Here is a 19,059-nt window from a genome sequence, read left to right as displayed (position 1 = left end):
CCCTAGTGGGAACCCCTTCCCTGTCAGTGCAATTTATACAGTGATCAGTGCATTTGTATAAGCACCGATCACTGCACTGGTGACACTAATCACCAAAAAGTGTTACTTACACACGATCGGACATTCCGACAACAAAAACTGTGGATTTTTTTCAGACGGAATGTTGGCTAAAAACTTGACTTGCATACACACAGTCACACAAATGTTGTCGGAAATTTCGATTGCGTCAAATTAATTCCACGCATGCATAGGATTTTTGTGCGTCGGAATTGCATACAGACGATCGGAATTTCCGACAGGAACTTTTGCCACATCACCCCGGTACAGGTCGGTGTGAAGGGATTTAAACGTCCGTGGGCCAGGTGCACGTGAATTGATCACATGCACTGATAAGCTGGACATTTAGTGGCAGCGGGCTGGCCCGTAGGTTGCTGACCCCCTATTTACACGTACAGAATTTTTTTTTTTTTTTTTTCATTAGAAACTACATATGCAATACAATAGGTTTAATTCACAAAGCTCCAACATAAGAATATGGATCTTCATTTTAGCCATAATCTTTAAATCTTTATTGACTCAAACTAACTGTCATTTTCATTATCTTGGTGTGCTTTATACATGGAGGCTAGTTTATGGAATATGAAATGTGAATATACTAATCAGCGCAACCTCCAATTACTTAATAACTATAATGCCGCGTACACACGACCGTTTTTCATGATGTTTTTAAATGGTCATTAAAAACGATTGGGTGTAGGCTCCAGAGCATTTTTCATGACGTGCATTAAAAATTTAGAACATGCTCTAATTTTTCGCATCGTTTTTCACGTCGTGAAAAACGGTCGTGTGTAGGCTTTAACGACGTGAAAAAAAACGTGCAAGTTATGAGACGGGAGCGCTCGTTCTGGTAAAACTAGCGCTCGTAATGGAGATAGCAGATTCGTCATGCTGTAACAGACAGAAAAGCGCAAATCATCTTTTTTTACCAAACTTTTACTAACACAAAATCAGCAAAAGCAGCCCCAAGGGTGGCGCCATCCGAATGGAACTTCCCCTTTATAGTGCCGTCGTATGTGTTGTGCATCAACGCATTTTTTTTTCACGATCGTGCAAGGCAGGTTTGACAAGAATCACGTAGAGAAAAATGTTTTTTTTTTTCTAGAACATTAAAAATGGTCGTGTGTACGCGGCATAAGAGTTAAGCGCAACTCCATAATACAAAGTGCTATATTTTCTTAGATTACCAAAATAATGTTATACTTGTACCGGTCAATATAATCAGTGAAAAATACAAAACATAATAATATAACTCTTAGAAGCATGTAGAAAGTGAAAGAAAATGACAAAAAAAAATAAAAAGCTCAAGCTGGAAAAAAAAACAACAACATATCAGTGGAAGTATAAATATAAGTGTCCTCTTCTACCTCTGTGAAGATATAAATAGTGATCTAAAACACAACACCAAATGTGCCCGTGGAATCCACCACCTGTGCCGACTGGCTGCTCACCTTACATTAGGACTACTGTTTTACCAGTGATTCATAACAAGCTGTTCCCCTTAGGGAAAAAAACAAATCGCAGTGGCTGGTAAACCATCCGTTCCCTCTGCCTGACTCTCTCCTTAGCAGGTGTAGTCACAAAATGGCAATCATGAATAACAGAAGATGGAAAATCTAGTGCCCTTTATTTAAAATCACTTTATTCTCACTAAAATATAATAAATTCCACTCACAAGAATGAGCACTTGAGCCATGCCAGCTGTTATATGCATACCAACATTGGCTTGCCACAGTATATCCAGGAACGGCCGCGGGATGATAATAAAACAGTCATGCTCCTGTCCCATACGCGTTACGCCCAAGTCTAGAATTGGTCAGTGGGGGCCCGGCCCTAATGCATTTGAGATAGGAGCCTGACAGTTGCTCCTGACATGCTCAAAACAAAAAAACATCTGCGGCCACAAACTACAATTCCCAAAATTTGTTGTGGCCGTTTCAGAACATCATGTGTGCTGGATAAATCATACTATCAAAAATGTGACAATGTTTGGATGGATTCACCAAACTCTCATAATCATACATGCTCACCTCCATGCTGCACCATCAGTCTGATACTGCAGCTGTCCCCCATTAGCTCTAAGCCTGAGAACTGTGTGATCACATGACCACTGATCACTCAGTTCTCAGTCAGCTCTGAGCAGAGAGCGTGACTATCAGTCACTGCTCTGCCTCTCCAGCACACACTAATGCGCCAGTCTTGGGAGGGGGTGGGAGCTGTTGGCTCTGGCTCTCAGCCGCACACGTAGAAGCTGAGCCAGCTGCCAATTAGGCATCTGGGTGGATCCCAACAATATGATTGGGATCCTTCTAAAGCATGAAGTCCCTCTGTAACATCAGACCACAGTGGGCTTTAGCTTGCTGTCAGTTAATTCTGGGTCACAGTGTAAATTTTCTTGTACAAAAGATTTTATTGAAAAGACACATCAGTAAAAAAGTACAAAACAATGATGGACACATCATAAAGCAACAAATACAAAGCTGCAGACAACAGAAAAAAAAAAATGAATACAAAAATATTAATCCTGAGACCTGAAATTAGAACCTATCAGCAGAACGCAGTGTAAATTTTGATGTCAGATTTCAATTTCGTTTTAGTCAAAGCTTGACATATTTTAATCATCTGAATTGTTTTAGTTTGAATCGTTTTTTAGTTGACCAAAATCTTCAGTACATTTTAGGCTTCATGTACACGTGTACATTCACAGCGTCTCCCCGCAGGGATGTAGTCCCAAGGGAGGGATCAGGCACACTAACTAACGCCCAGCCAGAACGGCTCGGATGATGGGGGCAAGCTTACTGAGGAGGAACAGGAAGTGAGAAATTCCGACATAGAAATAAAACATTTAGAAGGGAAATTGAAGGAAAAGGTAAGTGAACCAACAATGCACTAGCTTAAAGAAACCGATTTGGAAAATAAAAAACAAACAAACCTTTACAACCCCTTTAAGCATTTCTGTAGAATTTCCAAACTCATATACTCCTGAAGTAAAAAACTAACAACAACATGTTAACTATCATATTAAGGTTTGAACATGCACTACATGTGATAGATAAGTTATCTATCGGTGTCTGTAGTGCAGTTTCATTTTAGTCATAGTCTTTTCTAAAGGAAATTTGTAAATTCTGTATAAAACTGTATTCTATTTTCGTATAGTTTGCCTATGTATTGCACACTGCACTCATTGTTCACACGGCACTAATAATGTTTTCATTACATGTTTTTATTCTTTCGAGTCCCAATTAGAATTAGCCTGCCTATGTTACGCCCCTTGTTACCATAAACGTATAAGTGTACATAGACATAATCGACATAATCATGTGAATAAAAAACTTCAATTGGGTCAAACATTACAGTTATTTTGGAAACATGCTGAGTGTATCTTTTTGTGTCCATTCCCTACTGCAGTAGGTATTATTAATTTGGAACCACTAATCAATATGAGGATAGGAGTTGCCCATCTATGAAATTTCCAGACCATCTTTTGACTAAAATGACATTTTAGTCATATTTTAGTCGATTATAATAGTGTTAATTTAATCGATGAAAGTTATTTTTTGGGACTATGCTAGGTTTCTTGAATAATTGGTCTATAGAGTAATATAAAGCAGATGTAAAAATCACCTGTTTTTCTGTGTTTAGTAAAGACATAATAATAGGTAAAAACTGCAGGCATTTTGTGGTTCTTTTCAGGCATCAGCTAATGCCGGTATCCACTTTCTGACCCAAGATACTGCCCCACAGGTGATACAATCATGTAAATCCTGGCGCCTGCACAGCAGACTTTAAATTCCTACCTGTGTATACGGTAGCCTCATGCCGCGTACACACGATCGGTCCATCCGATGAGAAAGGTCTGATGGACAGTTTTCATCGGTTAACCGATGAAGCTGACTGATGGTCCGTCGTGCCTACACACCATCAGTTAAAAAAACGATCGTGTCAGAACGCAGTGACGTAAAACACAACAACGTGCTGAAAAAAAAACGAAGTTCAATGCTTCCAAGCATGCATCGACTTGATTCTGAGCATGCGTGGATTTTAACCGTTGGTTGTGCCTACTAACGATCGTTTTTTTTCTATCGGTTATGAATCCATCGGTTAAATTTAAAACAAGATTGCTTTTTTTTTTTTATCCATAAAGATTTTATTGAGAGAAAAGGAACAGCTTTACAGATAAAACAGCATCAGCAACATATATGACAAGTGAATACCAGAGGCGCTGCAACGTGTAGCTACACATGAGATATAGGTACAAGCAGAATATCTATGACAAAATTCAAGTAATCTTCACACGCTCCATATGAACACTCGTATCTTTTTCATATCACCAATGGAGGATGTGTCTCCAAGTGGTAAAGAGGGAAGACATTAGGATGCTCGTGTTCAAGGGCCTCTGAATGCTTCCACAAATTCAACCTCATACCCAATTATGGCTCCTTGATCACAGAGTCAAGTCCTATATCTGTCATTAAGGTCTACTTATAACGAACAGGATGGGTGGGTGGGTCAGTTCAAAACCAACCCGCCCTCCCATCATTGATAGAAGAGGAAGAGGGAATAGAGAAGATAGAGGGGGATAGAGAGAGATATAGAAGACGAGGGAAAGAGAGAGAGAGAGAGAGAGAGAGAGAGAGAGAGAGAGAGAGAGAGAGAGAGAGAGAGAGAGAGAGAGAGAGAGAGAGAGAGAGAGAGAGAGAGAGAGAGAGAGAGGGGAAGAGAAAAAAAAAAAAAAAAAGAGGGGGGTGGGGGAGGTCCACTGCCCTCGCCGTCCACATCATATTGGAAGAAACACAGACTAGTGATGTCACAAACCAGTCACCAATCGGGCTTAAAGTCACCGGATTTCAATCAGCCCACGTGTCGCATCAGAGCTTGATAATCTGCTGTTTTCCGGAATTCGAACCACTCGCTCCAAACGTAAGTGAAGGTGGGAATTCTGTCTTGTGCAGTGTATATCAGCTCCTCTATCGCTGCCAAATGGTCAATGCGTGCCACCCATTCTTTTATCGTTGGTGGCACTGTGGCTCTCCAATGAACAGGAACACATAGTCTAGCTGCATTGATCATATGTATCGCCACCGAGTTACGATATCGTTTCCTGGAAATTTTGGAAAGATGAAGTAAGTACTGTGCTGGTGAAAACTCCAGGGGAAGTGCCGAGACCGCTGTTGTCACATCATGCACTTTTTGCCAATATGGCTGAATCAGCGGGCAGTCCCACCAGATGTGGAGGAAGGAGCCCAAGTCTTGTCCACACCTCCAGCACCTGTCGGGTACCGAGGGAGAGAACTTATGGACGACGTCCGGTGTCCTATACCACCGTGTCCTGATCTTGTATCCGTTCTCCTGAATGTTCACACTCAGTGAACCTTTGAAGATAAACCAGTTGATCTTTTCCCAGGCCTTCGGCTCAATCGGTCTGTCTAACCGAGCTTCCCAGAAAGCCTTTTCTGTCTGCAGAGACGCGAAGGGTGCCTCGAACATGGACGCATACAGCATCGAGATCACATGTCTCTGAGGTGACGTACTAGAACAGAGTGATTCAAACACCGTAGGCGATTTTGTAAAGCTTCCCCTTACCCTTGGGTTATCAAGAAAGTGTTTCACCTGGAAATAGGCGAATAAGGGAAATTTCTTGGTACGGGATATCTTCTCAAGTTCTTTTATAGTCAGGAATCTATTCCCAGAAAAGAAGTGTTTGGCCAACATATCTGCATGTGGCCACTCGTCTGTCAGGTAGAGCCCATCTTGTCCCGGTATGAAGTCCGGGTTACCTCTAAGAGGGGTTAGTCTGCATTCCGTCCTTGATATTGAGTATGCCTGACAAGCCTTCGTGAAAGCCAGCAGAGTTGCCCCTATTAGTGGATGAGATTGGACGTTAGACGTCCAGTGTCTCTTGGAGGTCCAAGGTATTTTTCCGAGGTCAGCCCCGGCGATCCAATTTTCCAGCCGTACCCAGCCCTTGCAGCGTGTATGGGCCCGCCAGTCCACCACTCTCGCTAGATGTGTAGCCCAGTAGTATCTTTGCAGGTCCGGGAGACCAATACCCCCCTCCGCTTTTGGCAATACCAGTTTCGCCCAGCTTATTCTAGGTGCTTTGGATCCCCACAAAAACTTTCTACATAGTCTTTTATATGTTGCAAAGAAGGAAGGAGGTAGGGAAATCGGAATTGTCTGTAGCTTATATAGCATTCTGGGAAGCACCGTCATTTTCAAGATAGCGGCTCGCCCGAACCAAGAGATTGTGGGGGAGTCCCACTTCCGTATATCCTGCTGTATGGCTTTCAACTCCGGCGAAAAGTTCTTATCAAACAAGTCTGAAAGTTTACCTGGGAGCCGCATGCCCAAGTAAGTAATGTCATCTGTTTTCCATCGAAAGGGAAAGTTCTCCTGGCAGCGGGTAACCAGCAATGAAGAAAGTGTAACATTCAATGCAAATGACTTGGAATAGTTAATCTTCAAGTATGAGATATAGCGGAATTGTTCAAAGACTTGTAACAGGTTCGGTATGGATATCAAGGGGGAAGAGAGGAAAAGCAAGATGTCATCGGCAAAGGCCGCTAGCTTGAATTCATTATGATGTACTTTAACCCCTACTACGTCAGGATGGGCCCGAATGCAACGGAGAAGTGGCTCCAGTGTGAGGATATACAGTATGGGGGAAAGGGGGCATCCTTGTCTGGTGCCATTATGGATGGAGAAGGCCTCTGACAGGTGACCATTGACCCGGACCCGAGCTCGAGGATTCGTGTACAGGGCTCCAACAAAACCCCTCAATCTGGTCCCAAGGCCCAGTGCTTCCAAGACCGAGTTCATGTAGTCCCAGGCCACCCGGTCAAAGGCCTTCTCCGCATCCAATGATAAAAAGAACCCTTCGCTTTTTGTAGAGGTGAGCCAATGATGTAAGTTGAGAGCCTTGATGGTGTTGTCCCTGGCCTCTCTGCCAGGGACGAAACCCACCTGATCAAGGCCCACCCACGTCGGAACATAAAGAGCTAGTCGCATCGCCAGGATTTTTGAGAAGATCTTCACATCTACATTTAAGAGCGAGATCGGCCTGTAACTAGCCACTTCTGAGGGGTCCTTGCCCTCTTTAGGGATTACCGCGATGTATGCTTCCAGGAGGGTGTTGGAATTATGGGGAGAGCTGGCCAGCGAATTGAATGCCTTAAGGAACCCCGGCGCTAAAAGTTCAGAGAAGCATTTGTAATATTGCGCCGTTAGGCCATCCGGGCCTGGGCTCTTGCCCGGTTTGGTAGCCTTAAGAGCTTCTACCCATTCTTAGATTGCTTTTTTTTAACCTATGGATAAATAACCGATGGGGCCCACACACGATCGGTTTGGTCCGATGAAAACGGTCCATCAGACCGTTCTCATCGGTTTGACCGATCGTGTGTACGCGGCATCACACCTACCACCCCCCTGATCATTACGATGTACAGTCTGAGTGATAGAAGACAGTTTTCTGCCTGCAGGGTGGCTTTATTCTTCCATATTACATATCTTACAAAGTCCCATGACTGAAGCCTAAATTACTGCTTTTACATATTAATTTGAAATGCTTTGTAAACAAGACTGTTGCTGTTTTTTGACATGCAAGGAATGCATTCATGCAGACTTATAAAATGAATGATTGTTTCACTTTATATCTGTACCTTTTCATACTGTTTTGACTGTGGGAACAGTTGGAAGCACTTTATGGCTCTGCATAAAGTATTGCTGGCCTATATTACACCACCACAAAGCCACATTTCTTTATCTCTACATAATTATAGTAAGGAATGCAGAGATAGCAGCCCTTGCGTAGCTGCTATCATTATAAATATATTAAAGTGGAGTTCCACCCATAAATTTAACATTACATCAGTAGTTTTAAAAAAATGTCATTAGTCTTTTAAGAATTTTTTTTTTTTTTAGATGCCTTCAAAAGGTTGTTGCTAGGCAGAATAGTTAATCTTCCCTCTTCCTGCACCTAGGTGCTTAAGCTTCCTAACCTACACCGCACAGACTCCTGGGAATGTAGTGGGTGTAACTTTCCAGGAGTCTGTGCACTCCCCAGTCTAGAAGAATCATGTGACTTGGACAGTACAGGTGCTGAAACCTGATCTGAAACCTATTACACTGCTTGTGCAGCACTGAGCATGTGCGAGATCTGCAAGGCTGAAATCCAGGAAGTCATACAGTCATGCCCACACTTAAGATGGCCCCAGTCAATTTCTATTTTATAAAGTGTCTAAATGCTGTAACAACCTAACAAAACGGACCTTTAGTTTACAGACTAACTTTACTAGAATACATTAAGCTTGTGTATTACAGGGGTATTTATATTTAAAAAGTGAAATTGTGGCCGGAACTCCGCTTTAATGACTATTTGTTCTCCTGACATCTTTTGGGAAACAGGGGTGATAGGTATGACTAGCCTACATTCACATAAGCATCACATGCACTCAAGCGATTGCCACCCCTTACCTAGCAAGATACATAAGGGAGGAAATGATACTGAACAGGGAAGCATTCAGTGACCACTATTACTATTCGCTTTCTTTGAAGTGAGAGAGGACAGAATGATAAACAATAGAAACTGAGCTAAATAAGGAAAATAATACGCTTTACTACATCTTTCATTTCTGCTGTCAGTTTCCAGCTCTCTTTCTCATTGCAGTAATGCTGCAGAGTACGGTAAATATCTTTCTTTCAATAAGCTTGCAACTGGAAAGTCAGAGATGGTAGAAGATGCAAGATTATTTCCCTACATCGGTGTAGTCCACATACCCGTTTTAGTCACTGGTATGCTACACTACTGGAGGAACCAATCATTACTACATATTTATGTATCACACAAGTGATCCTTCTGCATTCTTTATCAATGACCATGCAGAAAAATAGCACCAGAATGGGAAGGGAGAGAACTTGCAAGACACGAAAAAAGTAATCTGAAATGCAGCCTCCTATCATACCTCACGGTAAGAATGATAATGTATGCGGCTGTTGGTAACTAGACAAGTTACCCTACATTTTCTACTGATGAGCATCAAAAGGTTGGCACCAGAATAGGACTAGAGAAAAGATGCAGGAGAGAATACCGCATCATTAGGAAAATTCTGTATATAGCAATTTTGTTTAAAAAAATATGCTTCTTTTAATAACCTTCCCACATTTTAGGATACTCTGTATCGTAATAAGATATCTTGGTTGTTATCAAATGAGCCTCTAGAAATGCAACATGAAAGAATTTCAAGTTCAATGTGTATTAAAAGGTCTTGTCTGCCATTTGCCTCTCTGCAAGCCCTATACTCGCTACCTGCACACATGCTTTTTTTTTTACATACAGCTACGGCATGCAGTTAGGGCTCAGGGCGACATGCATGAATGGCGTTTATCCCCCACACATATCTTTATTCTAATTTAGTGGCAGATAGCTATAAAAGCAGGGATCTCAAACTGGCGGCCCTCCAACTACAACTCCCATCATGCCTCTGCCTGTGGGAATCATGCTTGTAACTAACAGTCTTACAATGCCTCATGGGACTTGTAGCTGGGAGGGCCACCAGTTTGAGACCCCTGCTCGGAGGCTAGGTTCACACTGGGCTGCGGGAGTGAAGCCGTGCAAGTTCAGCTGAACTCACACAATTTCACTCCCGCTGACAGAGACATTATAGAGACATCTGTGCAGGTTTCTGCACAGATGTCAATGTAAATCGTGGGTCGAAATCGTAAAAAGTAGTAGGGGCGGCGTCGCACCGATTAGGACGGTGCCATTGCCAGCAATTTGCAGCAAATACTGCCGTTTTGACATGCCAAATCGCATGTCAAAACGCACCAGTGTGAACCAGGGCTAAAGGTTTAATTTCACAGTGCTACAATATGCTATTGTGCGAATTCCATAAAGGGCACGTCACTCTGGGAGAAAGATCTTGGACCGTTGACGAGCGACCAATGGGAGGAAGCATATCAAGCTGTGATGACATGCTCTCTTAACATGGCCTAAAAGTTGTTGCAATTGTATATTTTGCTGCAATCTCATTACACTCCCTTACGGTTATATAAGATGGGATATAATGCAGAACCTCATTGTCACAGGTGTAAAAGGGATCATGGAGTGGATGTAAACCCTCTCCTATAACTAGTGAAGTGAACAGCCTCAGATGACACACAGAGATGAAACAAATCCTCCTACATACATTTTACATGTGCATCTGCTGTCTTTCCCTTTCTATATTCTTTAGAAAGTGCACATCATGATAGAAATATTTCTTCCTGTTTCCGCAGTGGGAGGGGAGTCTGGGCATACACTGTGTGACAGCTGATTGAAAGAAAGGCACACGCCCCCACTCTACATAGTCAGAGCAATGAAGAAACTTGCAAAGCTGTGCTGTGAATAGACCAGCTCTCTGCTAATTTATTTATACCCTCCCCGACACGCATATTCAGCTGCTTTTATCTCCTGTTTCGGAGAGCTTGTCAGAAGTTATCATGCTAACAGGAACGGAGCAGCAGAAAGACACGTTTCTGAATTCTGAGTCACGGGAAAGTAAAAGAATTGTCAAATGATCTACAGGAAAAGGTAGTTGAACTGTATGAAACAGGAAAGGGATATAAAAATATATCCAAGGAAGTGCGAATGCCAATCAGCAGTGTTCAAACTCTAATCAAGAAGTGGAAAATGAGGGGTTTTGTTGAAACCAAACCACGGTCAGGTAGACCAACTATAATTTCAGCCACAACTGCCAGGAAAATTGTTCTGGATGCAAACAAAAGCCCACAAATAACTTCAGGTGAAATATAGGACTCTCTGAAAACATGTGGTGTGGCTGTTTTAAGATGCACAATAAGGAGGCACTTGAAGAAACATGGGCTGCATGGTCGAGTCTAGAGGTCGACTGATATGGGTTTTTCTATGGCCGCCGATGGCCGATATATAAATGCAGATTTTTGCGGCCGATATTTTGGGCCGATTTTTTTTTTTTTTTGCTAGGCGCGGGTGGTGCTGCGTTGTGGAGAGGGATGGGTTTTTTGTTTATTTAGATTCATACTTACTTGGGTAGATGCAGCATCAGTCGGATGCTGCATCTGTCCCCAGGGACCTCTGCACTGAGAATTGAGCGTTCCTGCACCACCAAACAACCGTTTCTCACAGCTCCCTTAGCAGAGAACTGCTGACTGTCAGTCACATCTCTCTGCTCTGCTCCCTCCTCACTCATTGGAGCGCTGGGCTTTGGAGGGGGCGGAGTGGCTGGCTCAGTCTTTCAGCGGCTCACTGAGAGGCTGATCAACATGTCAGTCCAGCGATCTGGCGGATCCAAACTCCGTGGTCCTGATGACTAGGAGCCTGGACCGACTTCTGTGACGTCAGCAGAGAGCGGACTTCAGCCCGCTCTTTGCTGAAAACGGGTTCACAGGAGTGCAAAACTAATTGCACTCCTGTGATCCAATATTTCATATTCCTGATATGTGCCTGCTGTACCATGTACTTGTATGAAAAAAATATTCTGCCTCTCCTTGTATTGCTTTGTTTGTGTGAAATCCCTGGTGTTCCTGCCAGTCCCTCTGCTTTCCTATTAAAAACTGACTACACTAAGCAGGAGAGCACAGCGTTGTCAGGTTCCCCCTGCACAGCATTTCAATGGGAAACTCAGTGTGCTTATATCACTTATAAAAAAAAAGGGGGGGGGGGAAAGGTGTACATGTTTTTTAAATCTATACACAAATGTTCATAGGGGGTGAGAATATCCAATCACATTGGAGCGTTTGTTACCCCAACACTTCATATTCCTGATCTGTGCCTGCTGTACCACACTTAAAATTGACCACACTAAAAAGAACACACAATGGTCAGTTCTCTGGCTGTGCAGGGAACTCAGCCCGAATGATCAGACTTATCTTGACACACACTCCTGCACAGCCTTTCACTGGCAAGTGCAGTGTACTGCTGTTTCTTCTTCCCCATCTCTTATGCAGCTGCTAACAGAAGATATGTCATCACTTATGAAAAAGGAAAAAAAAAAAGCGTAGATACATTTTTTAACCTTAGATTGATGCTCATTTTGTCTAGGGGAATCGGGTGTTTTTTTTAAATCGAAGCAGTACTTACCGTTTTAGAGAGCGATCTTCTCCGCCGCTTCCGGGTATGGGCTGCGGGACTGGGCGTTCCTATTTGATTGACAGGCTTCAGACTGTTGCATACATCGCGTCACGATTTTCCAAAAGTAGCTGAATGTCGGTGCGCAGGCGCCGTATAGAGCCGCACAGACGTTCGGCTACTCGTGACGCGATGTATGCGACCGTCGGAAGCCTGTCAATCAAATAGGAATGCCCAGTCCCGAAGACCATACCCGGAAGCGGCGGAGAAGATCGCTCTCTAAAGCGGTAAGTACTGCTTCCATTTAAAAAAAAAAAAAAAAAAACTACCAGATTCCCCTTGACAAAATGAGCATCAATCTAATGTTAAAAAAATGTTTTCAGGAGCTGCGGTGGCTCAACGTGATTGGCACTGCGCTGACAAGCCATTCACCTCTGCAGCTAGGGGTTCGGATCCCGGTCTCGGCTACATGTGAATTGAGTTTGGTGGTCTCAGCCCGGCTCCCGGTGGGTGTGCTATGCGAGGTAAGCCTGCGCTTAGTACGCCCACCCCCCTCCCACAAAAACCACCACACTTACACGCACTCGAAATTGGGTTAACATGCACGCACTTTGACCACGCGGTCTCTAAAAAAAAAAGAGAGGCGAAGGACTAACGGGGCTGGTTGAGCGGGCTAGATCCTCTCACTCCCTTATAGGGAGTCCCTCTGCCCCGTTGGGCTTCAAAGCGGAGCAGGTAGGACGGGCTGTGTGGGAGGACCCCCTTATGCACCCGCCATTGCCACCCGGGGCATGGAGAAAGATGGCAGATTGCCTCTGGGGAGGCCTGCCTACTCCCAACTACTGCAGTCTGGCTCCTCTCTCGAGTACACGCACAAAATAAAAAAAAATAAAAAAAATGTTTTCGGGTGAACTCCCGCTTTGAGCCCGCAGTTTTACAGATTCATCTAGTTAACTGTGCTTATAGCTGAGTGGGGGCTAGGACCTTTTTTAATATCAACAGAAAAACAGAATAGGGCTTTTGCTTATTTGAGCCAATTAGGATTCAACCTACATTCTTCAACTTGCCTTGTGATGTCAAAGGGGACTCTTTTTTAAAGCAACAGATCCAATATTTATAACTCCCAACTGTCCATAATTCCCTCCCATTATAACAAATGATTACCTCTTCAACACAGTTTGCAAAATCTGGTACACCTTTCTATTATTTTTTGGCGCCGTACTCACTGTTTACTGCCGTAATGAAGTTTCAGACTCCCCGCGGGGAATGGGCGTTCCTATGCACAGGGAAGATGATTGACGGCCTGGCTATGGCGCGTCACGCTCCCGAAGATAGCCAAAATAGGACTTGCCTCTTCACAGCGCCTGCGCAGTCATCTCCGATGTCTGTGCGCAGGCGCCGTAAAGCCCGTGAAGAGGCAAGTCCTATTTCGGCTATCTTCGGGAGCGTGACGCGCCATAGCCGGCCGTCAATCATCTTCCCTGTGCATAGGAACGCCCATTCCCCGCGGGGAGTCTGAAACTTCATTACGGCAGTAAACATCGAGTACGGCGCCAAAAAATAATAGAAAGGTGTACTGTAGATCGCGCTAGTATGCTTGATGGCATACTAGAAATTTGTTTTTAGGGTGAAACACCGCTTTAAAGCAGGGGTCTCAAACTAGCGGCCCTGCAGCCGTTGTCAAACTACAAGTCCCATCATGCTCTGCCTGTGGGAGTCATTCTTGTAACTGTCAGCCTTGCAATGCCTCATTGGACTTGTAGTTTTGCAACAGCTGGAAGGCCGCCAGTTTGAGACCAGTGCTTTAAAAAGTGTGAGTAAACCCAGGACCCTGCATTCACTATATCTGGTCTCCCACAGTACACAAAACATGGAAATGCAACTATTTTTTTTAAATATAAACTGCTAAATACCTTTTCCCATCAGCAGTACACATCAGTCTTGTGACTTCTATCAGTGTCTGGTTAAATCTTTCGTTAAATGGTTGTGTAAAGTTTTCATTCTCCTCTGAATGTTCTATTATAAGAGTCGGTTCACACTAGGGCGACACGACTTCCAGCGCGACTTTCAGAGACGACTCCGACACGACTTGAGCATGAACCACGGGGCGATCTGGGGCGATTTACAACACGACTTGAAGTCGTCTCCAGGACAGGAGACTTTCCAGTGGCCAATTAAACAACAATCAGCTCTAGGAGAGGGAGGGGGAGGGAGGGGTTTGCCTGAGAAATGTGTGTTATCTTCCTGGAAAGTCGCTTCAGTTAAGACAGTGATCAGACTTGGAGGCGACTTCCATTGAAATCAATGGGTACAAATCGCCTACAAGTCGGATTGAAGTAGTACAGGAACTTCTTTTGAAGTCGGAGCGACTCGAGTCGTGTGTATTAACACCGCTCCCATTCACTTGCATTGTTTTTCTCGACAGCGCGACTTGGGACGACTTGAGGCGACTTCAAGTCGGATCCCAAGTCGCCCCAGTGTGAACCGGCTCTAAGGCTGTAGGACCCCTGACCCTCTCTCTGGGCAGCGCTGCTTGGCCCTGTGCTGATCACATGCACCCTCCCAAGAAAAAAAAAACAAAAACGTTTGCAATACACACCAAACTGAGTATGTGTAGAGTGACTCCAAAGGCCCCACCTTATCAGGAGATGGATTGGGGACAGTAAAAGAAGGGGAGGATTAGACAAGACAGGATCAAACAGCCCTTTTACACAATGCAGAGGATTAACCCCTTAGGTTCCACCTTGAATATAACAAGCATGCTTTACTGCATATACAGACTGATTTTACAGTTGTGGGTTTAGGAACACTTTACAAACATGGTTTTGTCAGCACCATCTAAGTGAATAATCACCAATGTCTTTAAGGACATTTAAATTGTGAGCTAAATCTTTGTTCTTCTACCCACACATATTTCAACTGACTGCCTATGTGTTGTAGGAATTAAAAGAGAAATGTAATTAGTCCTCTTGGCAGTCATGAGTTTGGACAAAGCAAACTGATCTGTCAATGCTACTCTTGGCAGTAGCAGACATGTGTTAATCTGCAGGACCTGGGTGGCATTAGCTCTGGCTGGCGTTTAGTACGAGATGAAGGGCATCCAGCGAGAGGAAGCCAGGGACTAAGTCCTATGGGTCTGCAGAGAGGCACAGTACATAGAGAGATCCTCTCACATCTTCATGCTGCAGTACAACACTGCAGCAAACCAGGATCAGCTGCCTCAATGCTGGCACAGTATACATAATACCCTGAGGCCCCACAAACCTTCCATGGAGTTCACTGTGACAAAGTCCTGCGTAATGAACTCTCACACATTTACTAGGGCTGCTATTCATATAACCTTTGAAATAACCCTGTTATGCTGGCAGATATGCAAATAGCTGCTTTGTCACCTGTTATTATGAAATATTTTGACAGTGACAGCACAGACAACAGCCACAATGTTTATACACAGCCATACACTAATCACACCTTTTTGCTTATTAAACAGCTTGGGAAGGGAAGGGATTTTTGTCTGTATTATTTGTGTTTTGCATAAATGATGGCATTTCAGTGGAATGTAAAAGCATGCAGTAATACACACAGAATACAGCAGCATTCCATTACGGCTTCCTTAATATTTAGAACTTAAAATAACCTAAGCCCTAGAGTTTTCCACTGACATTACTCATCGTGAACTATGCATGCTATGAGAGGAAGCTTGCATACTTGTTTAATAGGGTGTATGCTCATCTGTCAATAACAACACCCAACATCAAGGTGCAAAGTAGCAATAAAAATAAAGCTTTTGTATTGTGGTTAGATGGCTAATGACAGGTGGTGATGTATATGCACCACCCAATAAAACCTGTTTTTTTTCTTTTCTTTTGTTACAACAAAAAAAACTATGAAAACACCTATAACAATGTATTATATGTGACAGTGTGACTCCTGTCTCTGGCAGATCACCTATAATGCTTTACACAGCTAAAGGAAAATTCCTCTACCGATAAATAGCAAGTGGCCCCCCTAGTATAGCAGGCAGTGGTCAATATGTAATCATCCACTTCATTATCTCCCACAACAAACTCGCCTGCCTGAGCCTCAAGGTCAAGTCCCATCATCCATCAGACACAGCCTGGTGCTGGGCTCTAGAACCGGACAAACGGGAACTTTTGCCTAGAACACCGATCTAGAAAGATCACCTCCGAGCAGCTCTAAGCAGGTGACCAGAGCAGATTACCCACTAATTAAATCCAATGTATTGGCAGTGAAAATAGATTTTTTAACATGCATTAGATCGCGGTGATTGGTTATAGTTACCTTTTTGTGACCACTTTTAAAGATCGATAAAAGAATGCAATGTGTCCTTCTTTCGCTTTGCTTACTGCTGGCGAACGACCGATCGCCAAGAGCACTTTGACAACTCGAATGCAAGTGCGCAGGCGCACGCAGAGGCTCCTGGGGGATGTAGTCTTTGCAGACACAAGCGCATGACAGCGAGGGTAGCTTTCCAGAACTGCAGTAAACGCGCTGAGCCTGCCTACTGCACATCAGCTGATACATTGCACAACCAGCGCTTGTACGGGGCAGGCTGGAGAGACAATGACACGCTCACATGTCCATCAATAGCAAGGGTCAGATACACAGCAAACCCACTGCTGCTATATATATGGAATGACAAGATGAAATACATCATGTGATGGGGAGCACACAATCACCATCTGCAGCAGCACAGCAGTCTAATGTGAGCTGATAAAAAAAACACAATGATAATACATATTATATATACACATGGCTCTGGTATCATGCCTGACAAAGAAACCTACCATGAAGAGAACACCTATATATATTATGTATCCACTTGTATAGCAATTGTATCTGTTTTTAGTTTTAGCACCAATGTATGATTATCAGGTTCAGAATTGTATGTATCATGCTTGACCAAGAAAAACCTAGATACCTCTAGACGTGGGATTCCAGGCTGCCTGTAGATAATTTAGTGCCAGTGGTGGTCAACTTTCTTGCTATGGGGGTCCTTAAGTGCAGCCCCCAACATCACCCAAGCGCAGCACATAAAAGTCAGTAAATACTCAGTGTCAGAGACGCACAAGACTATGGGCATTATAGACGAGATGGTCAGACTGTGGACATGGTATACGAGATGGTCAGAGACTGCGGACATGGTATACGAGATGGTCGTAGACTGCGGACACGGTATATGGAGAAGGTCAGAGACTGCGGACATTGTATACGAGATGGTCGGAGACTGCGGACATGGTATATGGAGAAGGTCAGAGACTGCGGACATGGTATACGAGATGGTCGGAGACTGCGGACATGGTATATGGAGAAGGTCAGAGACTGCGGACATGGTATATGGAGAAGGTCAGAGACTGCGGACATGGTATATGGAGAAGGTCAGAGACTGCGGACATGGTATACGAGATGGTCGGTGAAAATGGGGAGAGGGGAGAACACTGCCGGGGAGGGTGGAGGGGGGGAGAGAAGGACAACCTAATGTGGTAGGATAAAGGGTGGCAGAGGAGGACACTGCTGTAGAAGGGGGGGCAGAGGAGGATACTACTGGGGGGGGGGTGAAGGGAGGCAGGGAAAAAAACTACTGGACGGGTAGAAGCTGTGGGAGGGTGAAGGGAGGCAGAGACCAACACTGATGTGGAAGGGTGTAGGAAAGCAGAGGCTGGTCATAGACTGCGGACATGGTATATGGAGAAGGTCAGAGACTGCGGACATGGTATATGAGAAGGTCAGAGACTGCAGACATGATACATGAGATGCTCGGAGACTGCAGACATGATATAGAAGAAGGTCAGTGAAAAGGGGCAGAGGGGAGAACACTGCCGGGGAGGGTGGAGGGGGGGAGAGAAGCACAACCTAATGTGGTAGAATAAAGGGTGGCAGAGGACACTGCTGTAGAAGGGGGGGCAGAGGAGGATACTACTGGGGGGGGGGGGGTGAAGGGAGGCAGGGAAAAGAACTACTGGAGGGGTAGGGGAGGAAGAAGCTGTGGGAGGGTGAAGGGAGGCAGAGACCAACACTGATGTGGAAGGGTGTAGGAAAGCAGAGGCCGGGATTGCTGTGGAAGGCAGAAGAGAACACTGCTCTGGGGGGTGAAGGAAGGCAGAGGAGGAGACTGCTCTGAGTGAGTGAGTAACTTGTATAGCGCTGCAATTGCGAACTAAATCGCCTCAAGGCGCTTTGCATCCAGTGTCGTCCTGATCCTTCAAAAGCGGTGGGTCTTTCGTTTTTTTCCTAAATGCCCCAATGGTTTTCTTCCATGCGGATGGTCGTGGGTAGAGCGTTCCAGAGCCGCGGTCCTTGGACTGCAAATCTTCATTCTCCCTTAGATTTGTAGCGGGATTTGGGAGGGTGAAGGAAGGCAGAGGAGGACACTGCTCTGGGAGGGTGAAGGAAGGCAGAGGAAGACACTGCTCTGGTATACGAGATGGTCGGTGACTGCGGACATGGTATACGAGATGGTCGGAGACTGCGGACATGGTATACGAGAAGGTCGTAGACTGCGGACATGGTATATGGAGAAGGTCAGTAGACTGCGGACATGATATATGGAGAAGGTCAGTAGACTGCAGACATGGTATATGGAGAAGGTCAGAGACTGCGGACATGATATATGAGATGGTCGGAGACTGCAGACATGATATATGAGATGGTCGGAGACTGCAGACATGATATAGAAGAAAGTCAGTGAAAAGGGACAGAGGGGAGAACACTGCTGGGGAGGGTAGTTTTTTTCCTAAATGCCCCAATGGTTTTCTTCCATGCGGATGGTCGTGGGTAGAGCGTTCCAGAGCCCCGGTCCTTGGACTGCAAATCTTCATTCTCCCTTAGATTTGTAGCGGGATTTGGGAGGGTGAAGGAAGGCAGAGGAGGACACTGCTCTGGGAGGGTGAAGGAAGGCA

At 44.6% G+C, this 19,059-nt stretch overlaps 1 protein-coding gene across 1 annotated transcript in view; it reads right to left on the bottom strand.

Annotated features, from left to right (window-relative positions):
* Positions 1-16,562, bottom strand: part of CPEB3 (cytoplasmic polyadenylation element binding protein 3) — a 171,338-nt gene extending 154,776 nt beyond the window's left edge. The window contains exon 1 of the mRNA XM_040361804.1: positions 16,442-16,562. The gene's annotated coding sequence lies outside the window, so the exon portion shown is untranslated. The remainder of the gene's footprint in view (positions 1-16,441) is intronic.
* Between the last annotated feature and the right edge of the window lie 2,497 nt (positions 16,563-19,059).

This window comes from Rana temporaria, chromosome 8, assembly GCF_905171775.1.
Source record: "Rana temporaria chromosome 8, aRanTem1.1, whole genome shotgun sequence".
Taxonomy (NCBI): Eukaryota; Metazoa; Chordata; class Amphibia; order Anura; family Ranidae; genus Rana; species Rana temporaria.
This window is presented reverse-complemented; position numbering and strand designations above follow the sequence as displayed.